Below are 24,277 nucleotides of genomic sequence, written 5' to 3' on the forward strand. Positions count from 1 at the left end.
AAGAGAAGTTAAACTACTTTAAGGGACATCATTTCAGGGCCTCACAATGCATTTTTATAAATATAGGTGCACATATATACGCATCACGTGCAGAGAACAAAATATTCATATGAATTCATATGAAAACTCAGATTTTGTGAGGTCAAAATGCAGTTAGATAGCTCCACCACTCAATTAACGCATGTTGTTCTGGAAATGTTTCCAGAGCAGAATTCCTCATCCAGACAGAAATCAGCCTCTGCCTTGCCCAGAGTAACAAAAAGCCATTCACTGGACTACAGAGCAGGAGGTTCAACTGTTCCAACCCAAAAGAGTGAAGATGAGAGAAGGAAGAGCTACAGGTTGGTTGACTTGAAGGAAATACGTGCCCAGCCTATGGCACAGGACACTGAACAGCTGCCTGTGGAGAGGATTATGATCCATAAATTGTTATCACATTCAGTGGTCTTAACGGTGACCACTATCAGTTTCTTTTTAAGCATACTGCATTGAGCAACAGGTCTAAAGGTTTGATTGTCCCTCTGTAAAGAGTGAGTGATCTGTCTGCCTTTGGCAGTCTGCAATACAGAAAAAACCCTGTTATGCACTTGCAGTTATGCTTCATGGCAGAAAAATTGTATTTAGGGATTCAGATTTATAGGCTTTCCAAATGCATATTGGAGCAATTTGAAAGGTTATCATCCCCAGCTGCCTGCCCTTTCTCTCTGCCAGAGCTTATTGCTCCTATAGCAGAGACAATTGAATGGCTGGCATATTATGTGCACTGTTCATGGCCTGGCACATCAATTTCAGCTTACATTATTAACTGGCTAGTCTATGAGCGTAGGTGGCAGAACACCTTGACTTATCATCCCTGCTGGACATAGCTGCAGTGGTTAAAGTGCTTATCAGATCCCACAGGTGATAGCCAAATCCCACAGGTACTGAGGACAAAACCCTAAATGCCACCCATGCAGCGTGCTGAGGGTTGCTATAAAGCACTGTTTCCCACACTGTGCGTCTCACTCTTTGGAAGGGGGCAGAAGGAAGAAGCAAGTGGCTTCCAGTGTCACTGTGTCAGCACAGTCAGACAACCCTGGTAATCAGGAGAGGGCTAGGCACACACAGGTTTAGTGGGCCTAGGAGAAGCCAGCCTGAGAAACTTTCCAGTTGGGAGTTCAGGCAGCCAAAGTGCTAAAACTGGCCATTTGGGAAAAAGCCTGGAGAGGATTTGGAAAACTCAGTAATATGCGCTGCAAAGCCTAACTTTTAAACAGTGCAGTGACCCGTAGGAACCACACTGTGCACCTAGAAGAAAATCCCAGGGGGCACCAAGTCAACCAAAAATCAGAAAGCAATTGTGATGAGGGACAAGTTCTAAATGGGAAACCCTTCCAGGACGGCTGCTTTCCTAACCTCACCCTGGAGCCCAAGAGCATCGCAGCCTGGAACACATTGTTCGTGTATTCACTTGAGTGAAGAGGAATGCAGCTTCAACATCTGTTCCTGTTCTGCAGGGGAAGGGACTGAACAGTTGTCTCCTACATGCCAAAGGGACTAGGTCACCTCAGAAGTGTGCTGTTGTGGAAGGTACACATCCCTTCTCTTTTGTCTGAATAATGTGCGGTCTGAGAACAACTAGTCTAACAGATATTTTGGGTATCTAGTTTGTGAATACATCTGCATCTCCTTGGCACACTCAGAGTTTTGTGAATGTCAGGCAGCAAGAGGCACCGTGGGGCCGTTATGGATGCAAATCAGCAGAAATTAAGCACGTTCGGGGTGAGGAAGCAGTTACTCAGAATTTCTGAAATTTCTAATAGCAATTTAATTTTGAAAGTAGACACCTTAATTTACAAGTAGGATCTAGGTTCCTTGGTGGATTTGGCCTTTTTGATCTGGAGGTATTTAAAAATATATCAGTGGATCAGTAGGAGTTAGGGCTTTGATGTCTTATGTGCCAGTTTCCATCTGTAAGCGTCTGAATACCTTTCTAAGTCTGGGCCACAATGAGTCCTTTGAATCACGCTAAAGTGTGAGGCTTTTCCACAGACAGAAATGACCTTGCTTGAGCAGAGAGATTTTAGCATGGAGCAAAAAAATAGTGTTTAGTAACATCAGAAAGACCCTTTGAGTTGGGCATTCCTGCACAAAAAATGAAATTGTAGAAGATATCCAGGCATTGTTAATTATATTCAACCCATTAAGCACAAGCATCATACAGAGAAAAATCATTTAGGATTGACAGGTTTTTGTATTGCCATCCTTAGGCTTACCCCGTGTTTAGAGTAACTCCCATTGATTTCTGTTGACATTAATGGCCCATTAACAGATTCAGTGGCTGGCAGACTGCTCTTTGCCTATGCCAATCCCCACCTCCTGCTCATGAAGCTGTCGTGTTCTCTGGATGTTGCCGCTATCGCAGGGGCCAAAGAGTGGGGCAGCAGCAACTGCACCAGAACTAGCCCTTCCCAGCAGAAGTAGGTGTCACTGCCACAGCTTTATCTTTGGGGATGATGGCGACAGGAAGTCTCATTCTCCAATCACTATCATCTGGCAGCCCAGCCCTGCTCCGTCCCTTCCCTCCAGCCCAGAAGGTGCAGCAGATCGAGGAGGACCCAGCTGCAGGGAAGCAGCAGGACCCTTGTGTCTTGCAGGATTGGAGGGTGGAGGCGTGTGGCTGCATGGGGCCAGGTGCTGGGATGGGGGTGAGTGAGGAGTGCAGCTTCCGAGTCTAGGGAAGAGGGGAAATAGGCAGGGATCCCAAGAAAAGAGGCATGGTGAAACACATGGGTGAAGATGGGGAAAAAAAAGAGGGAGTGAGATCTGCCTGCCCTGCCAGGCTTCCACAGCTCCCTGAAACCTTGCCTTTATCACACTCAGAGCTCTTCAAGCTTCATTGACCCCCACTTACTGTCATTCCCTTCCTCCAAGAAGCTGAAATCTCCACTGACCCCTTCCAGTCGCACATGCATACCTCTGAGGCCATTAGTGACCTCTTCACATCTCCTCAAACCCATTCCTCCTCTCCACCCTAGCCGCTCTGCTCCATCTTCACCATAGCCCCTACAGTCCTCGTGTAGCACCTCCCTAGCCCCTCCTCACCACCCACCCGGTGGCCTTTCCTACCCAAGGGTCCTGGGGCTGTCAGTCTTGTGTACATTGTTGAGAAGTCCTAAGTGAGCTCCACTGGCTGCTCCAACCTGGCTCCTGGTGGGGAGTGTTTTCTCACTCAGCACAGCCCTTTGAAGTGCTCCTGTGTGTAAGTGTTCACCATGGAGATCAAGAAGCACATAATCAAATCCAAAGTATTCTGCCCCAGCACTACCATTTGCTGCACTTCTCCCAGGGCCCGAATAATCAATACACTTCTATGGGTCTGCACCATGCAAAGATGATTATTCCAGTATTTCAGTCTTCTATTTTGCTGTTACCCTTCTTTGTCACTGTTCTCTTACAGAGAAGAAACCCATAACAATGACATCCTGTAAAGTTTACGTAAGGCACGCATTTCTTCTGTATCTTGCCTTTGTGATACTATCTTCTATCCGATACCAGGCTTCAAAGTTAAAATGTAATGTTTTACTCAATTATCAGCAAGAATGGGGATGACCATACCCTTGTAATAGATGGAAGTTCTTTGAAACTAAGCATCCTATTCTGATGAAAATCCTGATTAACAAAGTGCCCATGTATATTTTAGATAGGAATATATTCAATTTTTGAACACTTGTCTCATTCTAATAATTGTTAGCTTTGCTTCAAATAATTTTAGCTTTTTGAGGCAGTGGAAGAGGTTACTGATTAGAAAGATAGTTTGGCATGGGATCAGATGCAGTGTGATACCCAAGTAAAGATAACTACACACAGCGTAGCATGTGTAAATGACACCGACACAGGATAAATAACAAGAGAATAAGTCAGTGGAAACTGAAAATAATAGAAAACCAGAGAAAATACAGACATAAAGCAAAAAATAGAACTTTATTGCTGCTTTCTATTGTAATAGCCTTGCTAGAAATGCATAAATTGATTCCATTTATAAACTCTTAAATCCCCTGCTCCAGATGAGAAAGACAACAATGTAAAATTCATGGTATTTGTGACTGGCCTTTACTGACAAAGAGTAAACAGCCATGGCTTCTAATAGAGCTTCTGCTGCTGGTTTAACATCTCCACGAGAGGCTCATGCTTGAACTTCAGACTGCACAATAAATACGTCACAGAAGCTTAAGTGTCTCTTAACATAAAGTGATTATTATATATCCTCGTCTTATTGGTCCCCCAGCTACTCACATTCAGGCTTTGAAGTGTCTGCTTTTATTCCAGCCCTACCATCCTTTTTTGCTCTTCTGAAGTTGCATAGAAGTTGTTCAGGAAATCAGCACCAGCATCTCTGTGACTGATATGTAAATCAAAAACAAGTGGGAAAATTGTAACAAGCCTTTAGAGAGACAGAGGGGTTCTTTATGGCACTTGCTTGATGCTCAAGCTAAGCAAAGCTGTTTCTAAAGCTATCAATTAGTAAGGAATGAATAACTGAGGTTATTAGCATTGGAGTCATTCACTGTTATTTCAGCTCTCATTTAGGCTGGTAGTTACTGAAACTTGTTAGCAAATCTCTCCTGCTCTCAGTCCGTTTCTATCAAATTAGGACTCGGAGAACACTGCTAGCATGAACTGACTGTCTTGTCAAAGATGCCTCTTGTAAAGATTAAAGAGCTTGATGTCTCTAGATGCCAGCTAAATATCTCCTAAAGGTATCCTCAGGCATCCTGAGCTCTGTTCGTAGGTAAGCATAAGCACAAACACTAACATAAGAAGAGTCTTACTTCTTATTTATGCTCACCTACAAACAGTTCTCCTAGATGCTGAGATTAATTTGCTCTGTTTTGCTAAGAGAGTAACAGTGGCATAAGTTTTGATGGAGAAATAATGAAGTGAAAAAAATCAACAATTACACTAATGAGCAGTTACATAAAATCCATTCATTAAAAAGCAGGAAATGAAAGGGATTATAACTCTGCAAGAATTTTAAACATGGGAAAGGTAACACAGCGGATAGCTAGATCTGTTATTAGATCACAAACAATACCCTACTTGAGAGGAAAATGAGAGAAATAAAATTTTCCTCCTAAAAATGTGCCTACAGCAGAACAAAGATTGACTTGGGGCTGCATAAAAGAGTTTTTACTAGTACCTTTTTTTTTTTTCCTAAAAAATTATAAAAAAAATAGGGGCTGACAGGTTTTCCATCCAGCCACTAATGTGAGAAAATGCCACCTGCTCTATACGTATTGTGAGAAGTAAAGAGTGGAAGGTTATGGGGGAGTCCAAGCCAACACTAAGCAGCAATGACGAGGAGAACAAAATATTTTTATTTGAACCATTTAAAGAAATCAAGCTTTATCATTGCAGTCAGAGATTGATCTATATTATTATTTGAAATCAGGAAAATAGCTTATTAAAAGAACAAAAAACATGGAGGCAAGGTGAAAATTGGAAATGCCTTGGTTCACATGTCTGTTTTATTTTTATCCCACTTTTCCTTTTCCTTCTTCAGTAGAAAGAACAAAAAGGAAAACCAAACCAAACCCAGAACTGAAAAAAAAATAAAAGGTATTTGAATCTGCCATGAGTTAAGGGCCTGATTGAAATTCAAATGAACAAAATTAAAAAGCTGAATCTATTAAGATGGATTACTTGACTACCAATCACAAAAACTCTCTGCCAGGTACTCATTCACCTCAACAGTAGCCAAGCACCATGCAGATAACTTACTAGTTTACTGCAACAACAGCAAGAAAAATTGAAAGCAGTGAAATGCACAAAATTGAATATTTGTTTGCCCATATTTTCCTGGTTTTGCAATATAGTTACCAATTACTGGAGGCCAACCTGACTTTCCTATGGTCACAGATTCACTTTTACTTCCTTGCTTTTCTAATCAGTAATTATAACAAATCCCCATAAACTTTCAAATCATCATTATTACACTCATGAAAAGTATCTGAAAGTAAAAATACTACAGCAGTACCTTTGTGTTGAGATTACTTTTCTTACGAGCTTTGAAGCTGGTTCCTGTCTGACACCCTGCATCCAATTATGTTAGATCATTAAAAAGCAAATGATCTTGACATTTTATTTTAATAGCCTGACTTTGCTTTGGCCAAACATGAAATGCTGAACTTCCAGGGTATGAACTTTCCCCACCAGTGTATGTTTTGGGAACACTGGGCTGAAGAGTGAAAGAGAGGGGAAAAAACTGTTGAATCAATACCAGGGTAAGAGCCCCTTACTGAATGAATCACATGCTCTCTTAGATAGAAGGAGGGAAGAAAAATCTTGCCCTATTCTATATTCTGATATTTGTAAAGATATAAGTTATTCACAGGTTAATCTAGGCCTCTTTCTTGTTCAGACAATAAGCTTAAAGATTCCTATCTTGAGGATACTCACGCTTTGTGAACCCAGTGGTGCATTACCCTAAGCTATGCAAGAGAAGAAAATGCATTTAGCTTAACAGAAGAAAATACTGCACATGAGATTTTAGTAAAATCCTAGATATATTTGCATGTGAACTCCTTATAGCTCAGAAACCATATTAATGTGTCTCCTCCTATGGGACCAAGTAGAAGTAATCCAGAAGAGACAAGGGTGATCCAATGAGTAAGAAATTGTGCTTCAAAGAGAGATTGAACTAACGTCTTTTGTCTAAAAGAACAAATAAAGATGGGTATTTGTCCAGGTGACATCTCCAGCACATGAGGTTATTGTAAAATGATTTGCTAGAGAGTTAGAGGTTGTATGTGCCCCAAGAGAAAGAGCTGTGTCTCTCCTTCCTACTCATCTTGTAGTGGCCACCGTCAAAGACAAGATGGATACCACCAAGGAAAAAAGGTAATCTTGTGTTCTTATGGGAGACAGAGGAGAACTTGCCCTTGCACACCGTGCTCGTATTTTTATAACCTTACAATCCACAACTTCAGAAGTATTTCAGAAAAATTGGTTATTGAAAGAGAGAATGATGTATCAGGAAGGCTGAGACAACTGAGAGGGGATTCTTATCAGCACTGTTGCCAGTAGGAGGAAAACAACAGGATTACAGACCAAAGGCTTGTGGTTTGTGTTTATACACCTGAGATTTGGAGTCAAAGTACAGGCTGCTGCCCATAGTTTTATAAGGCCTCTATTGCTAGAGGGCTAGATCGTTCATTTTTCTATCAGGCTATTTGAGCTAGTGTTTTGAAACTCTCCATACGTTTTTTTGGGGGTGAGACATAACAAAGTGTCATGTTTGGTAGGATCCGTATTAATTTTACAAATAATCAAATACTGCCTGAATTAATTTTAATTAATGAAATGGAGAATATTTCCGGGTTTTTTTTCGTCAACGATATACATGTATGAGGAAGGAGGATGTCTAAGAGTTCAGAATTTTGCAAAAAATCTAGAATTCCCCCTGGAAGTACGGGTTTCCACCAAAACAAACTGAAAGCTGCAAGCAATTTGCTCTGTACTTTTAGAATAGATTTTTCAACTGAAATGTAATAGTATATGCTAGGAAATGACCAGAGAATAATATTTACCTGTGCATAGACCAACACAGAAAAATCTAGTGTACAAAGAGGAAGTGCAAATTGTCAACATTATAAAAATACAGGCAGGTATTTAGTACAAGTGCTGAGCCCGCTACAGCAGATCAAGGTATTTAAATGAAAACCTGCTCTTATGCTGCATGGGCAAGTGGAGTCAGGAAATCTTCATACAATGCATTTCTTTGGTGAGGGAGTGAAGCAGTGCAAACAGTGATCTCAGAGAAGAGGCAACAGTTCCATTTTGTGATTTCAGTGTGCTGCTCTGTGGGAAATGTAAAAACTATGCTTTAAAAGTATGAAATAAAATAAAGGCCAGAGAATTATATCCCCTTAGCCAAGCTGCCAAAAATATTTATGGAACTAAAAATCTCAAGAGCATAAAGCAATTCATACTATGTTAATGTTTGTACTGGGAACTTTCCATTAGTAAATATATGAGAGGGAATAATCATATCCATCCATCTGCTTAGTGGCTGTTCAACCACAGAAGCTGCTACGTGTCAATTATTAATCCTTCTGGGGTTAGAAAACCTTTTTTTCTGGAGGGCTAGTTTTCTCTTTATTTTTTCTTTTTTCCCCCCCTGCTATTTAAAAATAATCTTTTTCTTACAGATTTCTTACAGATATTGACAGATACATTTTCTTCTCAGTAATGTGTTCCTTGTTCATACAGCTCTACCATCAGCCACATTGCCATTTTCTAATAGAATGATCAGGACACAGGAACGAAATCTTTTTCAACTTATTCAAGTTCTTTTGAGACTCTTACTTCAGTGCCTTTGTTGCAATGATGGCTGTTCCACCGAGAGTCGTTAAGACATTTGAACAGCCATGCTGTTTCTATTCATATTGATCAGGTAGTGATCTTTCTGGTTTCTGGCACAGCAACAGACAGGAATGCAACACAGCTATTTATAAAATAAAAATCAGAAGTGTCTAATTTAGAGACATCCAAAAAAATCCAAAACAGTGACCATGGCTGCTGGTACAGTTACTTAAAAGATAATCAAGCATGGGATGTGTAACATCAAAGAGAAATTAACTTCAGTGAAAGGGGGTCATTTTCTGATGCTAGCCACATTGAGAAATCATTGATTTTAGCTGGAATCAAGACAGGTCACTTAGTTTTTTGTTGCTGTATGATGCGGCTATTTACAGGTTAATTTCTGCCAGGATTGTCTTCATTACTAATGCCACTGTAATAGCATGGGAGAGTAAGTACATAGCAGCAAAGAAAATCTTTGCAATAAACACAGGTACTAATTCAACTTATGGATCAGAACTGTCATAGAGTAAAAGCTAATTTATTCATGCCAATCACTGAGGATGATTCATCATGAGCAACGAACTTTTGCAAATGAATGAATAAACAGCAAAAAAATAAGCTTTGTACAGTACAGTTACAAGATACTTTGCTTAAGTTATTTCAGAAAAATGAGGAAAGCATCAATAATAAGATTAAAATTTTCATTTCAGTTTAGCTATTAAGTCTTTTTCAAAGGATGGATAAATAGCATTAGGTATATAACTGTACAAAAGGTTTGCGTATACTATGCATCAGTGTTTCACTCTATCTTATTACGATACTATTATCTACTAGCACCTAGAAAGCCAAGTGAACTAGAATCCCATCATGCTGGGCAATGCCATGCAAATGCACATAGAGCAGGAGACAGTCTCTGTCTCAGATGTACCATGCTCTCAACAGATAGATACTTATTTGCTACCAAGTCAGGTCAATGACAAAACTGAGACCAGGGCCCAGGAGCGTCCACATGAGGTTCCTGTGCTCACCCCGCCCCAGCCCTGGGGAACCCGGCTGCAGCCAAGGCTGCTTTCCCACCATGTTCCTCAAGCCCTGGCCTGCAGAGCTGGGCGGCAGGTCGACGTCAACGTGAAGCTGCAGGGCATCGATTTGCAGAGATACTGAGAGGTGCTATTGCCTGGAGGGAGCTGGATTAAAATAAGCATCTTTCCAGATTCGCACTGCAGCTCATTCCAGGCCGTTATCAAGGTCCTCTGGGTTGTCAGTGTTAAAAGCACAAGGTAGAAGTTCATGTCAAGTGCTTTATACGTTATAAACCTGGTCAAAATCCCTCATACATTTCTGGGAGTATTTCCAGTTGCTTTGGTAGGTTTTGCTTGAGGCTTTACCTGTAATGCTGTATAAGAGAAATATTTACATCTTCTCCTTTTTTTATTCTTTTCAAGAATTTTAGTTTCAAGGTTTTTAGCTTTCCTTTCGTATCGAGACACTTCTTTCAGTATGCAGCTTGCAGCTTTCTCTGTCTTCTAAGAAGACTTAAAGTGATTTGGACACCAAAAACACCCGGGAAAGTAGAAAGGGATAGATTTTACTCTTGAACGGCGCTGGTTTAGATCCCAGGATCCCTTGTTTGGGGGAATAGCAAGCTCTGAATGCAACCTTAAATGAGAAATTCCTGTCTCTGTAAAGCCCTAAGTATACAAAACTTTTATGCAGGCTGCTCCTGCGCAAGTGTCTACACTTTTGAGAAACAGAATAAGATGGTCAGCAATTATCTTCTGCATCCATTTCCCTGCTGTTTCCTTTGCCATACGTGTCTACTCTAGAACATAGATACAGAAAATGCTTGCTGAATCCTGAGCACACAGAACAGCTAATGAACCAGTGAAGGTTTAAGTCTCTTACTTTATGCTAAATGGTTTATAAGTTCTTAATGTACGATGTGCATCATTAAAGAAATATATAAATGACAGTCTGTTGCTGTTTTCTTATTTTAAAGGTAATCAGCACATTTTATTCAAATAGATGGAATAAATACATTTTTTGACATATTTCTGTCAGTAGCGTGTGGTATTTTTAGTGCCATTATAGCATGCTTTTGTCCTTTCCAGGTGGAAAAGGACAGATCCCAGATTTCTGCTGAAGCAAGGGAAAACTAGACATATGGCTTGGTTTATTACAAATTATAATTATTTCAAAGTTATTTGAATATTAACAAATTCTTTGGTTTAAGGAAACTATGAATTTACAGTGCCAGAAAATTGCCACAAATATAACATGTTACATATTAATAATTGTGTTATATCATATTTCCAATGGTGTAAAAGTTCTCACAAAAGCTTATGTGACTGCTGCTTTGCATTTCTTTCAGGCTCAAAAACCACAGAACCTCTGAACAAAATCCAGGTAAAAACACTAGGCTTCACCTGCTTCCCTGTCAAAAGCAAAGAAATAAAATGCAAATGCATGGCAATTTCAAAGCACAATCACAAATCGGTCCCTTGCTGGTCAGTTTCCATTGAAAAATTGGCCAAGAGTTGAGAATCTTTTCAGATATGATCTACATGTCGAATCTGAAATGAAAACCAAAACCTGACAGATTTTGCCAAGTTTTGGACTGGTAACACTTACACTGCTTTGGTGGCTATATAGCTTGGATCTGAGAGCTTCTTGCATCGAAGGAACCAATGCCTTCTAACCCTGCTCCCCCTGCTCTCTCTGAAGGTAGGGAAAGTGCTTTGGTTTTTTGCTCTGCATTTCAGTGAGCACCAGCTGTAAAACAGAGATCCAAATCCTGATTCAGACTTCTCCCAAATTTCTCAGTTTTGGATCTATGGGTGCATTTGTCCTTTCAAATGCTCTGACATCAGCTAAGTGTTTTCTTAAATGTAAATGCCCAGGAACGCATCACGTACTGACTGCTCGTGCTGAAAGCAGCTCACTGCTTCATAGTGCACGGTTTCTGCAGCCCTTCAGCTCTAATGAGGAAAACCAAGATAATAATACTTGTATACCTGTTCAAATACCTTTATGCTTCTTACAATTTATGTGTTTATTAAAAGAGAATTACATTTTATGACATCACTTCACAGCTAGGTTGCAGTTCTCAGTTTGAAAGATTTACCAAGCAGAAAACATGAGGAAATAGCAGGGAAAGTTTTATGCAATCTGGAGCTGGTGGGTAAGGGTCTGAAAAGTTGTATATTTGGAATTTTTTCACAGTGAAAAGCTTTCTTCAGTCTTTGTAATTTTTCAAGAGCCTGTCCTGTCTACCTAATGGAGAACTACAGGATGATGCCTTCATGAAATAACATTTTAGTTCAAAGTAACTTGATTTTCTGTCTCTCTTGTGCTGTATCTATCTGACAGTTATTCAGAGAGGTATTTGATAGGCGCCTTTTGATGCTGCCTGCCTCACCTCACCCATCTTTGACCCTAGCATGTTTCAGTTCCATTTCTACAAATTAAATAAGCAGAACTCTCTCCTACCCCGCTAGGAGTGGGCCTTTTATTTGCTATTGCAAAGTCATAATAACAATTTTGCAGAGACAGAGTAATAATAAAAAACATTGTGAAATCTGGACGTTGCGTAACACCTTCTGTCTCCAGGTGGTGAAACTAAGCTGTCGGTAAACACTTTCCAGTATTGCTGGGGGAAGGGACGTGGTGAAGAAAAGCGAGAGCTGTGGGTGTGAACTGGAGTTTAAACTGCTGCTTACCATTAACTTCACAGGGGGAATCTTCTCATTGTTCATTCCCAGGTCCATCATTTATGACTTATCATACAAGATAGGATATAAAATTGTGAAGTGTTAAACTCTAGGCAGAATTAGGTTTTTCACAAGATATCTCTTGCTACTGTGGCACTTGGAGTATCCTATCTTGAGCTGCAGAACAGATCGAAGTGCTTCATCATGCAGCAAGGTAAAGCACGTCAAGAACTGTGTCTAGAGGATATGGACACATCCAAGTTTTTACTTCTGAAAAGTTAAGGTGTATAGTAAAAATCTGACTCAGTCACCAGTCAGGGAAGTTCTTTCTTTGCTTTATTTTGTGGCTTTTTTAAGTCCATGGAATAAATTGTGAGCTCCTATTTTGAGCCCAGAAAAGCTGTAAATACTCTACATGGTTCTGAACACATACAGGTTAAAGAACTTCGTTTTCATGTGAGCTGTCACTCTAGACAATAGCATCATTTTTCTCCTCCACTGCTTTCTAATATTGATGTCTTTAGACCAGCTCAACCTAGCTGTGGATAAGTATTAGTTAATGACAGCAGATTAATTATTATCATCCAACATGTAGGTGCAAAAGAAGCATGCAAGAACCAGAAGAAAAATATCCCTTCTCTGTGACCCCCACCTGAAATCATGTTTCTTCTCATATCAGTCATAGTACCCTCTCCTCAATGCTCCTGAACTGCTCCTGCTGAGTAAGATATTCCCACAAATCATTTCAGTTAGTCTTTTCTCCAAAGTAATCATCATGTTGTCAGGAGCTGAATCAGTCTGATTATTTACTGTGACAGATCAGCACTCTTGCATGGTGTAAGGAAGGCAAGAGAAAATGCTGGCACTGAGTTACCCCCTTGATCCCAGTGGAAGTGAGGTTCCTGCTTCTGCAGCTTGTCCATTGGAGAAGTGAACAGGAACCTCAGAGCAGGAATAGCCCCAAACCTGCTTCTGCCTTTCAGTAGAAAACATGTTCAGCATGAATTTGTGCCTGTGGGTCATGTATTATGATCACTGATGTATCATTTCATGTTTACTGTTAAATAGAGATCCCACCCCAAGCAAAGTAATGATGCAGCAAAAGGGAAAAAAAAATTTTTTTTTTAATCCCCCTCTTATTAGTAGCTTCTCTAGAAAGTGTAAGGCCAGAAGTGTGCTTACCCTCATAGTGTTGCATTTAAATCAACCCTTGTCATGAGTGACAGCTCTACAGTCCTGTTTCTGCTGCTGTGACTGCACTTCATTTTATCTGTGGAAAACTCAAGGCATTTACAATAAGAGGTACCTGACCTGACTCTCAATCCCCTGCAAGTTACTATTGTGCATTAAATCCAGTGGCTGAGACTCCACCAAAATTCTCAGACCTGATAAGCTTTAACAGTGTTTCTGTTCACCATCATAGGATGGCAATGTCATCTAAACATAAGTAATGAAAAACAAACTCTAATTTAAGAGGAACAGTCTTGGGAGACTTGCTTAGCTGCTGCTTTCATGTTTCTAATACTTACGTCTGCATAAAGCAGTGAGACGAATGAAAGATCAGGGACTGAGTCAATACAGTTTTACCAGGCTTGTCAAAAGCTCCTTGTCCAAACTTCTTTCTTCTAAAAGCAAACTCCTAGATCACAGTGCTTCCTCCCCTCGCTGCAGCTGCCTTCAGCATGATGTGCTCTGTGACACTGTGGCTTTTCCCTGCCAGCACCATTTCAAGGAGGGTCATGGGCCAGATGGCTTGATGTGCATGTGAATGGTGAGTCACATTTTTACAGTAACTATAGATATGTGGACTCTCACCACCACCTCTGATTTTGATGCAGGGTGTGCTTCATGAGAGGTTCCAGCGGAGAAAGTTCCCAGAGAGCAACCAGCCAGCCTCGAGACCCGGCCATAGCACCGGTGACTCCCCAGTGCTGGCACCTTGGTACTAGCACAGCAGATCACACTGCGCTGTGTTGGCCTGCCCCGTTCCAGATGGAGCAGCCCACATGATTTCTTCTAATAGCAGGTGTTCATGTATACTATGAAAAAATGCTTGGGAAAAGCTGCTTTTCAGTGCAGGTCTGTCATCTTTCAGCAGGAAATTTTAGGTTTTGAAAATATGTCCCCTTAGAGCACAGGGAAAAGTTTCAAATATTGTTGTTTGAGGGGAATAGCATGGGAACAAGTGCACAGCCCCAACACACTCTCACAGCACATACTGCGCACAGTGGATACCGTTTCCCCTTCTGCATTAGGACTGTCAGGTTCACCACACGTGAAGAGCATCTGAAAGGAAGATGCTCTGCTGGTACGAGGCAGACCTGCAGCACCCCACTTCTGTCCAGCTGTGACTCTCCTACAGATCTTCCAACAGCGGAGGTCAGGACTAGGCTGAAGAGCCCTTCACTGTGAAGTTACAGAGTCTACTGTAAAAATGATACTGATTTTCCTTTGAGGGTAGAGCTCAGACTGTGTTTGCGGATAGCCTCCAGTGAATTACTCTTTATTATTTCTGTCTTGAAAAGTTTGAACTGCTCTGTGTGACTGAAAGCTGGCCTCTCCCATTTCTCCCGTTTCCCTACCACGCTCTTTTAACTGATGCCAAAGCACTAAGCCGAACATACGATCTTCATGTAACACTGTGGAGCAAGAAGAGAACAACACAGCCTTATTGGATAGGGCAACTATTAGGGAAATTCAGGGAGTGAAAGCTGTTAAATTAAATGTACCTTTGACTTGGAAGGAAGCAATTTAGAAGAGAGGGAAAGTCAGGAAAGGGAAACATTACTTAAATATAATTAAGCAGCAAAATAAAACAGGATAGAATATCCTGTTCAGGTATCTAGATTATAGAAAAAAACCAGAAGATGCTAGCAATAGAAATAAATACCATAATGACTATAATAAGAAGTGTATTTGCTTGAAATATAAGGGAAAAAATAATGATACCAATTTAATACTGAGTTAAGGGTGATCAGCACAACTCCAATGTCTTTTAAAACATATTACTGATAACAACAACAAGACAGAAACCTAAATGAGGCTTTTCACAGACCAATGCACTGAACTGCAGGAATTAATATTTATGGGAAATCTTAAGGCTTGTTTCTTATTTACTGGTGTTTATTCTCAGATTTCATAGCAGTATAGCCTTCTTACAGCCCAGTTTCTTAGCTGGGCAGTTCATTTTGGATAATTATACTCTGCCTACTAAATACATTCTGTTCTTTTGCCCCTCTATGGCTATTTTCTCTCTTGGATGAGGCTGAGGCTAGGTCTGCGCAGGAGTCCTTCCTCTGTTCACCTTCTTGGGCTCACTGGGCACCTCTGTAGGCATCTCTGACATTCAGTTAACTGATTAATAATCAGCTAATACACATTCTAGTCATATTTCATTCATTATGAGATGTTGCAAGAGGGATATGTGTGTGCATGGTTTAAGGGCTGAACTTTCTTAGGACAACACCAGTGCTGTAGTTTTTATAGTCATTACGAAGAAGCTATTGCTTTTCGATACAATATGCTGCAGAAAACCACAGAGGAGTGACCATGATCTTCATTACGTGTGACATTTCTGTACATCTGGGACTATTATAATATAAAAATAAGGCTATAGATGCGGTTGATAAATAGTGCTTTTGTCGTGGCAAGTTAAAGGAGTTCTGGACGAAACGAACTGACTCTGTATGATACCACTGACGGTCTACAGCATTGTGTTGACCCTTCAGAAATGACAGGCTCTTTCAAATGTACATGAAAATGTGAGCAATCTGCTGACATATTTGATCCTGAAGTTACTGTATTCCCACTGGGGAAACTAAGTAGAGCTTTCCTTTCCAATTGTAATGCTTCGTTACAATTTCCGACCGGAGATCGGAAATGCAGCAACCAGTTGTATGTTCATATGCACTGTACAAAAGTTTAAAACATTTAGCCTTTTGACTGACCTTGTGGCACCCTTGCCATACTGGACTGATTTTACCAATTTAGCAATATTATTGGGAATTTATTCAGTGCTTATAACACTATGACAGAGCTCTGAGGAACTTTGCAGCAGCAAAAATAGGTAAAGCAGGAACTCAGAACAGATCTGTTATGGAGAATAAATGTGGACCCTGCTATTATTTCTTATCTTTGATGTCTTCAAGATGGCATGAAATTGTCTACTGAGCCTTTGCCATGTCTACTCTCTATCATCTCTCTGTGCAATCAAACCAACTCAATAACCAAGTCAAGGATTTTTAGAGGAAGTAGAAAGCAGGCAATTAACGTTTAAACCATCATTTACAACATGAGGAAATACAGTAAAAACTTCTGCTGCAGCTTCTGTGTTGCAGGAATAGAATTACCTCTGAGATACAAAGGTAGTTTTTACAAGAACAGAGACATTTGCCTAGCACCCTAGTGAAAGCCTTTTCTATTTAAGTCCTCTCTTTCAGGATCTGAACTGTTTATCCGGCTTGCTGCATGCTACAGAAAATCTGCCCTTATCTGTCCCAGAGCAACTACTTTACAGTGGTGGAAGATGTCCTATATGTAGCCTATGAAAAATATTTCGTAACTTTTTAAATGTGAGATTTAGTCTTAAATAGTTATGAAGATATTGTGAAGAATTGCAAGTCTTGTGAAGAACTCCGTATTTTTCATGGTTCAGAAAAACCGTGTTTCCATGGCATTCGCACACCCGTTCTGCTGATTGCTTTTGTAGTGTCCAGAGGTGCTGCATCACAATTGGAAATAATCAGATCTCAACTCAGTTGCTGAATCATAAAGGTAGGGGAAGCATTTTTTTTTAAAAGAAACATAGGGATGGATAATTGAAACCCATGGAAAGGTGTAAGATATGATCATGTGCTCCAACAAACCTAAACAATTTGTGTGGCATTTTTCTCTCATAAACATGAAAAAATACCAAGAAAAAAATTGTTTCCGGTTGACCCAAAATACATTGGTTAACTTAAAAGGAAAGAATTGATTTCATTCTGACCAGATTGTTTTACTCTTGGCTGCGTATTTCTCTATTTTGTCTTTAATATAGATTCATTTCAAAATAACACATCAAATTTCCAAAGTGAAAAAATTTGTTTCAATAAAATTGAAACAGAAAGTCCCAAGACTTTTTTTTTTAAATTCCTTCTCTGTGGCCAGAACTGTTTGTTAAATTTCTTCTAAGTTCTCAAAAGCATTGGTTACCTGAAATTACTTTGTCCTTTAAATTTCCTACTCAGTGAAAAGTATTGCCCAGGTCTTCCATACCTTTCATTTTTAGTGGATTTATTTTTATTTAAAATGTGCACTCCAGCAGGTAAAACAATTTGGTAAATATCCTTTGAAATGTATCAGATATCATAGCAATTTCTTTGCCGCCATACAGTTGTTATATTTCATTCAGCTGTGGTTCTGCAACCCCTTATCACATAAGAAACTAGAAAGATGTTTGCAGAAGCATCCTCAAAGTAGTCAGTGTACAGTTTAAACAAGGGATTCAGAAGAGGTATTGAAATTTATGTGAAGACAGAACAGGTGCTTAAACATAAGTACAACTTAGCATATCCCAACCATCACCATAGCTGTTCTGACAATGTATGCTTTGCTAGAGCAAACACTGAAGTCATTTGCTCTTTGGATCCCCCTGAAATCAACCAGAATTTCTCCCTTGTCTTTATGAGACTCAGGTTTTTACCTCCTATATATGATGAAGTCATGGGATCATATAGCATGGCAGGGATTTCACTTGCCATGATTTCACCTACAATGGAAAAATGGGGTCTGACATCATCTGACAGAAGATGATGATATCGCATGAGGAACAGTGACAGAACACTCCACTCAGTAAATCCAGGTGGAAAGAATACTAATGGCTCAGAAACATGAAAGGTCAAAAATCTTTATTCAAGTATAAACTGTCATTCCAATAGTTACTCTTGAATTTTCATGTTTGCTTAGCATGTATGCTTTTCTCTTGGCTTTGGTAACCATAATGCTGTACTAGTGTTCCTGCAACGACATATGCATGTGCATATAGTTGAAGTAATCTCACCAAATAAATCCTCAAAACAGCTTTGCAATACAACTTCATGACTTATTCATGAGGCAAGCTGTTTGCAAATGAGACCACAAATAAGACACACCAAAGGAACTTTCTTCTGAATCACTTCTAGTGGTGCCTAATAACTTATACACAAAGCTGCATACAAACATATCTTTTCTATTATTATTGGTTTTCTACCAAACTATTTCTAGGTGAGTCAGATAATGTTCAACAGCAAAATACTTATCCCAAGCTTCACATTTTGCTACTGTGTGCTCCTGGAGATATATTAACAACGGTTTTGCTCCAGGGATCTGTTTCTTCAGAATCAGACTGTAACTGTGATGTTTTTATGGGGAAGATATTCTTTAAGTTTCCATCCTTCTTCCAAGTTTCCATCCGAATTGTTTACAGAATAGAGTTACGCAGTGCTTGGGCTGATTTTATGTATAAAACATATATATTTTTTACATTTATCTGTCAAATATAGGATTATAAATGTAGTGCCAAAAAAAAGACAAAGATTTGCTGTCAACTGCTTTTCTGTAAATCAAGGCATTTCTATTATGGTGACAGCTGAGAATTTCTTGTTACAATAACTTTTCAGAATGTCATCTTTCTTTAAGCATATGCCCATAATATGCAGGCTTTCAAAGCCAGGCAGCGTTAGTGTTTCATCTGCATAAAAAAATAAGCCTCAAAGGAAAGCAAAGACTAGCTAAGGATTGTTCTTAAAAGAACTAGTAATTTCTTACACATGCATTTTTTAAAACTCCTCCTCTGTGTAAGTGACTTCTTAGCTTCCAGTTCAAGGTTGCAAAAAACAGTGAGTGTTGATAACCTGGATTCTTTGGAAATAGCAGCAAATTAAAGGTAAATAATTTTGCTTTTATGCAATACATTTTTTCTATGTTTTATCCAAAATAATTTTGAAATACTTATTTCATGTGCAAAATGATTCAGAAGGTACTTTCCCATGTCTTCTTACATGTATATATGACAATATTCAGATAGCTCATTGCTGGAACAGTTGTTTTTCCCTTCCTATGTCTATTTCATCAGTAATCACTATTACCGTCTGTTATCATGCCATGTTGTAAAGATACAAAATAGTTTCTAAGTAAGGTATTCCTCCTTGGAGAGGGAAGGTCTAAATTCAAAGAGACATTAACATTGCACCATGTGACTTCCATGTCCCCTTTCCCCTGGAACAGACCTGCATAAGGTACCTCAGCTGCCTGCATGATGTTGGAGGAGATCTGGGCTCCTAAGAACTGGAGTCATGGAAGCCATGGAAGTTCAGGTGGGCCTCGGGAGTAAACAGGTGCAGCAATATACGGAGAGCTAAGCATCTGGTGAGGATTCTTGATCATAAGTTGTGGCATGAGAGGACATGTCAAGTGCTTTCATTAAGGAAATTAGAGACACTGATTAAGACATTCTTTTTGGAGATGGAAGGCCTCCTTTCAGCCCTCACTTTGCTTAAGTTAGCCTCAAGACTAGCCATAGGTCCCCCACATGCCAGCAGAACTGCTTTACACCTACTCTTTTGGGGCAGTGAGAGTAAATGCTCTCAGTTGTTTTTGTTGGAGCTGTTTACTTTGTGCAAATAATTGGAGATTCATTTAGTCAGAGGCTTGAACATGACTCTGTGGTCTACAGACTCAATCTCTTCCTTGCAGACTCTCTTTTTTTTTTTTTTTTTTAAATCTGACTCGATGCGTATTCAGTCACTAATGGAAAGTTAACCATCTCCGGCAGAAAAGATTGTGATTGCCTCCTCTCAGCACACAGTCCCTGGTGATTGCAGAATTTTGCTCATTTCTAAGAAACCTGCATCCAACTCCTTATTTTATATCAGACAAAATGGAGCTGTAAAACCAAGATTTTTCACCTCCTGAGTCCTCTAGCCACTGGGGGTTAGCAAAAACACAGTACCTGCATGAAGAAGGCCTTGCCCCTGATGTCTTTTGTGTAAATCACAGCCTAGTCTGAGAACATCTGGCTAACCTGACCACTAGAAGTGAGAGAGGTCTAAACTGCTTGGCCTAAGTGACTCGAATATCTACTTCTCATCTGTCTGGTTTTCAAAACATAAACCCGGTGACTCCTGTTGAAGAGAGACTATCAGTTCTTGAAGACAGTATGGAATGATATGCCCAGCCCTTGTCACCCAAGAAATATCATGATTAGGAGACAGGCTGGAATAAAGGCTAATGATGAAAATGTTGGTTCAAAATCTATGGGAAAGGATTTTGGTACTTGTGCATACAGTAGAAACAGATGTGAACCATCGTAAACATAAAACATAGAATTTTTTACATCTCATTTGTTACTAAATGCTAACTAATCTTTTAGGGCAATGAAAGGAAAAAATCTCAGTCTGAATGATTTTAATATCATTAGCATTGGGTTATAATTTTTCAACATTCTCAAGCATTTTCAATGTTTACAAATAATACTTACTTTCTGCTGCTCTTATCTTCCTTTGCTGTGGTTGTTCTTGTTGCCTCTGTGGCTGAAAGGTCAGTGCAATTTATTAGTAAAATTATTTGCACTTCCAACAAACTAAAACCATGCCATATGTAAAATCTGCTCCCCTAGGCTTATACACTAGGTGACTTGGGGTACAAAAGTCATTCATTTTGAAGTACTATCAGGTGATAAAGTCATCCTAGAAGGGAATATTTGTTCATGTTTAGCAACAGGAAAGGGAGGAGGTCTGTGCAGCATCACATGAATTTATTTAGATTGAGGGAACTCACTTCACCTTTGCCTTTGTGAAAGATGATTTCCTCTGTCAACACTGGGACTGCTTTAGTGCTACAGATCAACACTGGATAAATTTTACCTTCCATGAGAGCCTCCAACAGTAACAACTCAGCAGGATGAATCCAATCATACACAGAAATATAGTGCGGTTGTTACAGAACATAAAAAGACCGTTTCTTGATTGGCATTTCAGTATATGCCAAGTTAGTGATTAAATGTAGATTAACTTCTTCTTTTGGTAAAGTCCAGGTTTTGTTGTCAGAAAACTTAACTCAGCACAGTTGCTTGTTCCAGTTCATTAGCTGATTTTCTGCTCAAATCCAGATGCATCTTTTAACAGAAGTTTAATTAAGCCAGCATGACAGAAGCAAAGGGCAAACGGTCATTTTTGGGCAATTAAATCAACAGGAGAAAATATTCAGAATATAAATATTCAGAACGTAGATATTGTGAGTGACATTTTAAAATAACAGGCAATGGGTTTTGATATGAACACTAGGCTATCTTTAGAAAAAGAGAGCAGGTCAGAGCTGCACAGAGCTGCCCTAGCAACACAACGCATTGCTGATTCCTGTCAGCAGCTGAACACCTTTTCATGCATAAAGTGGGATGGCTAGTCAGGGAAATGGGGAGTAAACAGGATCGTGATTGAAAGGAACACAAACTACAAGATTTTTTTCTGATTCTACTGTTATTAAATGAGTAATAAAAAGTGTACATAGCAAAAATTAGTAGCCTGAAGCAGGAAAATGATCAAGAACATGTACCTAGTTTTTTCCTATGCTTTTTATTCCTTAGTAAAGCGTTACAACTACAATCCCTGCAGCACTACCTTCCAGGATATTAATTGAAAATATTTAAGGAAACAATATATCATATCTGATGGTATAGAACAATTCTGCAAGAGAATACCATGCATTTAAAATAAATGGCTGGTCCTCTGTACTGGAGAGGCTAATGAGTTTTGGTTTTGCATGAAATCTGCCCTTCTCCTTAAAATTGTGCAAATGTCTATGATTTTTGTCAATCTACAACTGCTTCAAATATCAAATAGGAACTACAGCAACTCTTAAGAACATCTTTCACACCCAAACTAGACAGATGGAACTACAGTCATTACTCCCAGATATGTTTTTCTATCAATCAGAAACATCCCTTAGGTTCTTTGGAATACATAAGTAGTGGGAGATAGAAAAATCTATTAAAATAGGTCAGTGGAATTAAGACTTTTTAAAAACAATTTACAAGCACAGGTGAAAAATGATCAAAAACTAAAACTCATGAGAGAAGTTATCCATTGAAGACTATGCAAGAAAAGTCACACAAATCGGCATGAATCAGCCCATTCTTCCTCTTACCCCACAACTGAAATGTATTTTCTTTAAACTTTTCCTTCCTCCAGAGTGTATGAAATAAGATCAGGTAAAGGTCAATATCCTGAGAGTCTCAATAGTGGAAAAATGCTTTTGCAACTCTGGGATTTACATCACACAAGACCTGGCCAAAAGTTTTCTTCATTCACTGGGAGTAGATTATGCCTTTAAGAGTACTCCTGTATTATACTCAAGAGATGAAATTGCACTGGATGTAGACAAGTAGGCAAGTTTTATTCAAGTATTTTAGTTAATACCACCAATGCAACCAAGGCATCATGGTTTTCAGCATGTTTTGCACAAGGTCCCTTGGAACTGCAGCTATTTGTTTGGGTATAATGGCAGCTACATTTCATTTCACAAGCCAAGTTTAGCGTTCCTTGTTCATCACATATTAACAGTGGCAAAATCTCCACTTGGAGTCCACTACAAATCCACTTGCTGAGACAAAACAATATCATTGTTGCAGGAAGCTCCAGAAACCCAAGTTGAACTCTAACTCTTGCTGCTGTTTCTCTAACATGTTACAAGTATTTACTTAACAGGTTACTTGGGTCCTGGCTGGCTAGAGCAGCTCTCTAATATTCATGATGCAGGGGAGCAGAAGGAGGAATACAGATGTATGTTAATGTTGTGTGAAGTTAGCCATGATAATGGACTCCAGTAACTTACAGGGCAAGGGGAAAGACAGCAAAGTCTAGCCTTAGCACCAGCTAAAAAACAGAGTACATGATGACCGGAGGAAGTACAGGAATCCTGCTCGTGCATTCACAGGTCACTGGTGGAGAGGGGCAGGACTTGGCTCGATACATGAGCTACCTTCAGAAAGTTCTGATGTAGCTCAGAATCCAGACTGTGTTAGCTTTAAGAGGTAAATATAATTTTAATTTGAAAGACGCCTCTTGTAACTCGTAACCTGGCTCTTTCCTGTATACTCAGTCAAAGAAGATCTTTCTTCTAAAACAGGAAATACATAATAGATGGTGGCTCCATGAGCAATTATGTTATTATTGAATAATTTTATTAGGGGCCAAACCCAGGAACATTAGCCCTTGCAACAAGTAAGGATTGGTCACATCTAATTCATCATCTCAAAAACAACCAGGGAAATTATGTTAGCAATTAAAAATTAATGCAGTCTACAGATAAAATTAAAAGGGAAAATTAATGAGTGGGGACTGGATCCTCGGGTGATTTCTTTCAATAGACTCTCCCTGCAGTAAGCAGGACTTCACTAATGGTCCTCACCTAAGAAAGGCTTCCAACACACTGTTTTTCAGCCATATTATGTAGGTAAGTTATCATTTAATCCTGTTACACACCTCCAATTTTAATAACCCCAGTTAGCTTGGAAGGCATCACAATCGCTGACAGAGGATAATGCTTGTGAATCAGCAGACACAGTTACTATCTCTGCCGTAGCCATCGATTTGCTAGCTGGCCACGGGCAAAGTAACCTTATCTTCCCCTGTCTGAATTTTATCAGCTGTCTTGTGAGGATAATAAAATAGTTGGGAGCTGCGAATAAAGTGTTACTGTATGCATTATATTACCCATTATAAGCAGCAGGTCTGTCACAAACTACAGGGCATTTAAATGCAAGAGAAGTTCTGTTGTTTGGATGGCTCCTGCAGAGGAAGAAGGAATCTCAGCAGTAGCTCTCTCTAGACTTGGGATGCTTTCCCAAGCCTGCCGCAGCAGACCTCCAGAACTGCTGCTTCAGCTGCCTCGTCCAGCCCTGGGTTTTGGATGCAGGCACAGCCATGCTTACATCCTCACGTGTCTGCATGGAGCAGTTCCTCTTGTAGCTGATACCTCAGGGGTTTCCAGACCAAAAGGCATGAACTTTTAGCTCTATTAGCTTTCACAAGAGGCAGATATATTCTCACCAGGTACAGGTTTTGTAAATATACCCACCCACTACTCCCAACTCAGAGTAAAAGAACATAACTATCTTTGCAGTGAAATATAGTGCGGACATATCTGAGTCAGAGTCACTTCAAACTTCCAGCCAGCATGGTTCAGTGTAGTGCTACATGTATTTATCT

The sequence above is a fragment of the Aptenodytes patagonicus genome, chromosome 4 (assembly GCF_965638725.1).
Source record: "Aptenodytes patagonicus chromosome 4, bAptPat1.pri.cur, whole genome shotgun sequence".
NCBI classification, from domain to species: Eukaryota; Metazoa; Chordata; class Aves; order Sphenisciformes; family Spheniscidae; genus Aptenodytes; species Aptenodytes patagonicus.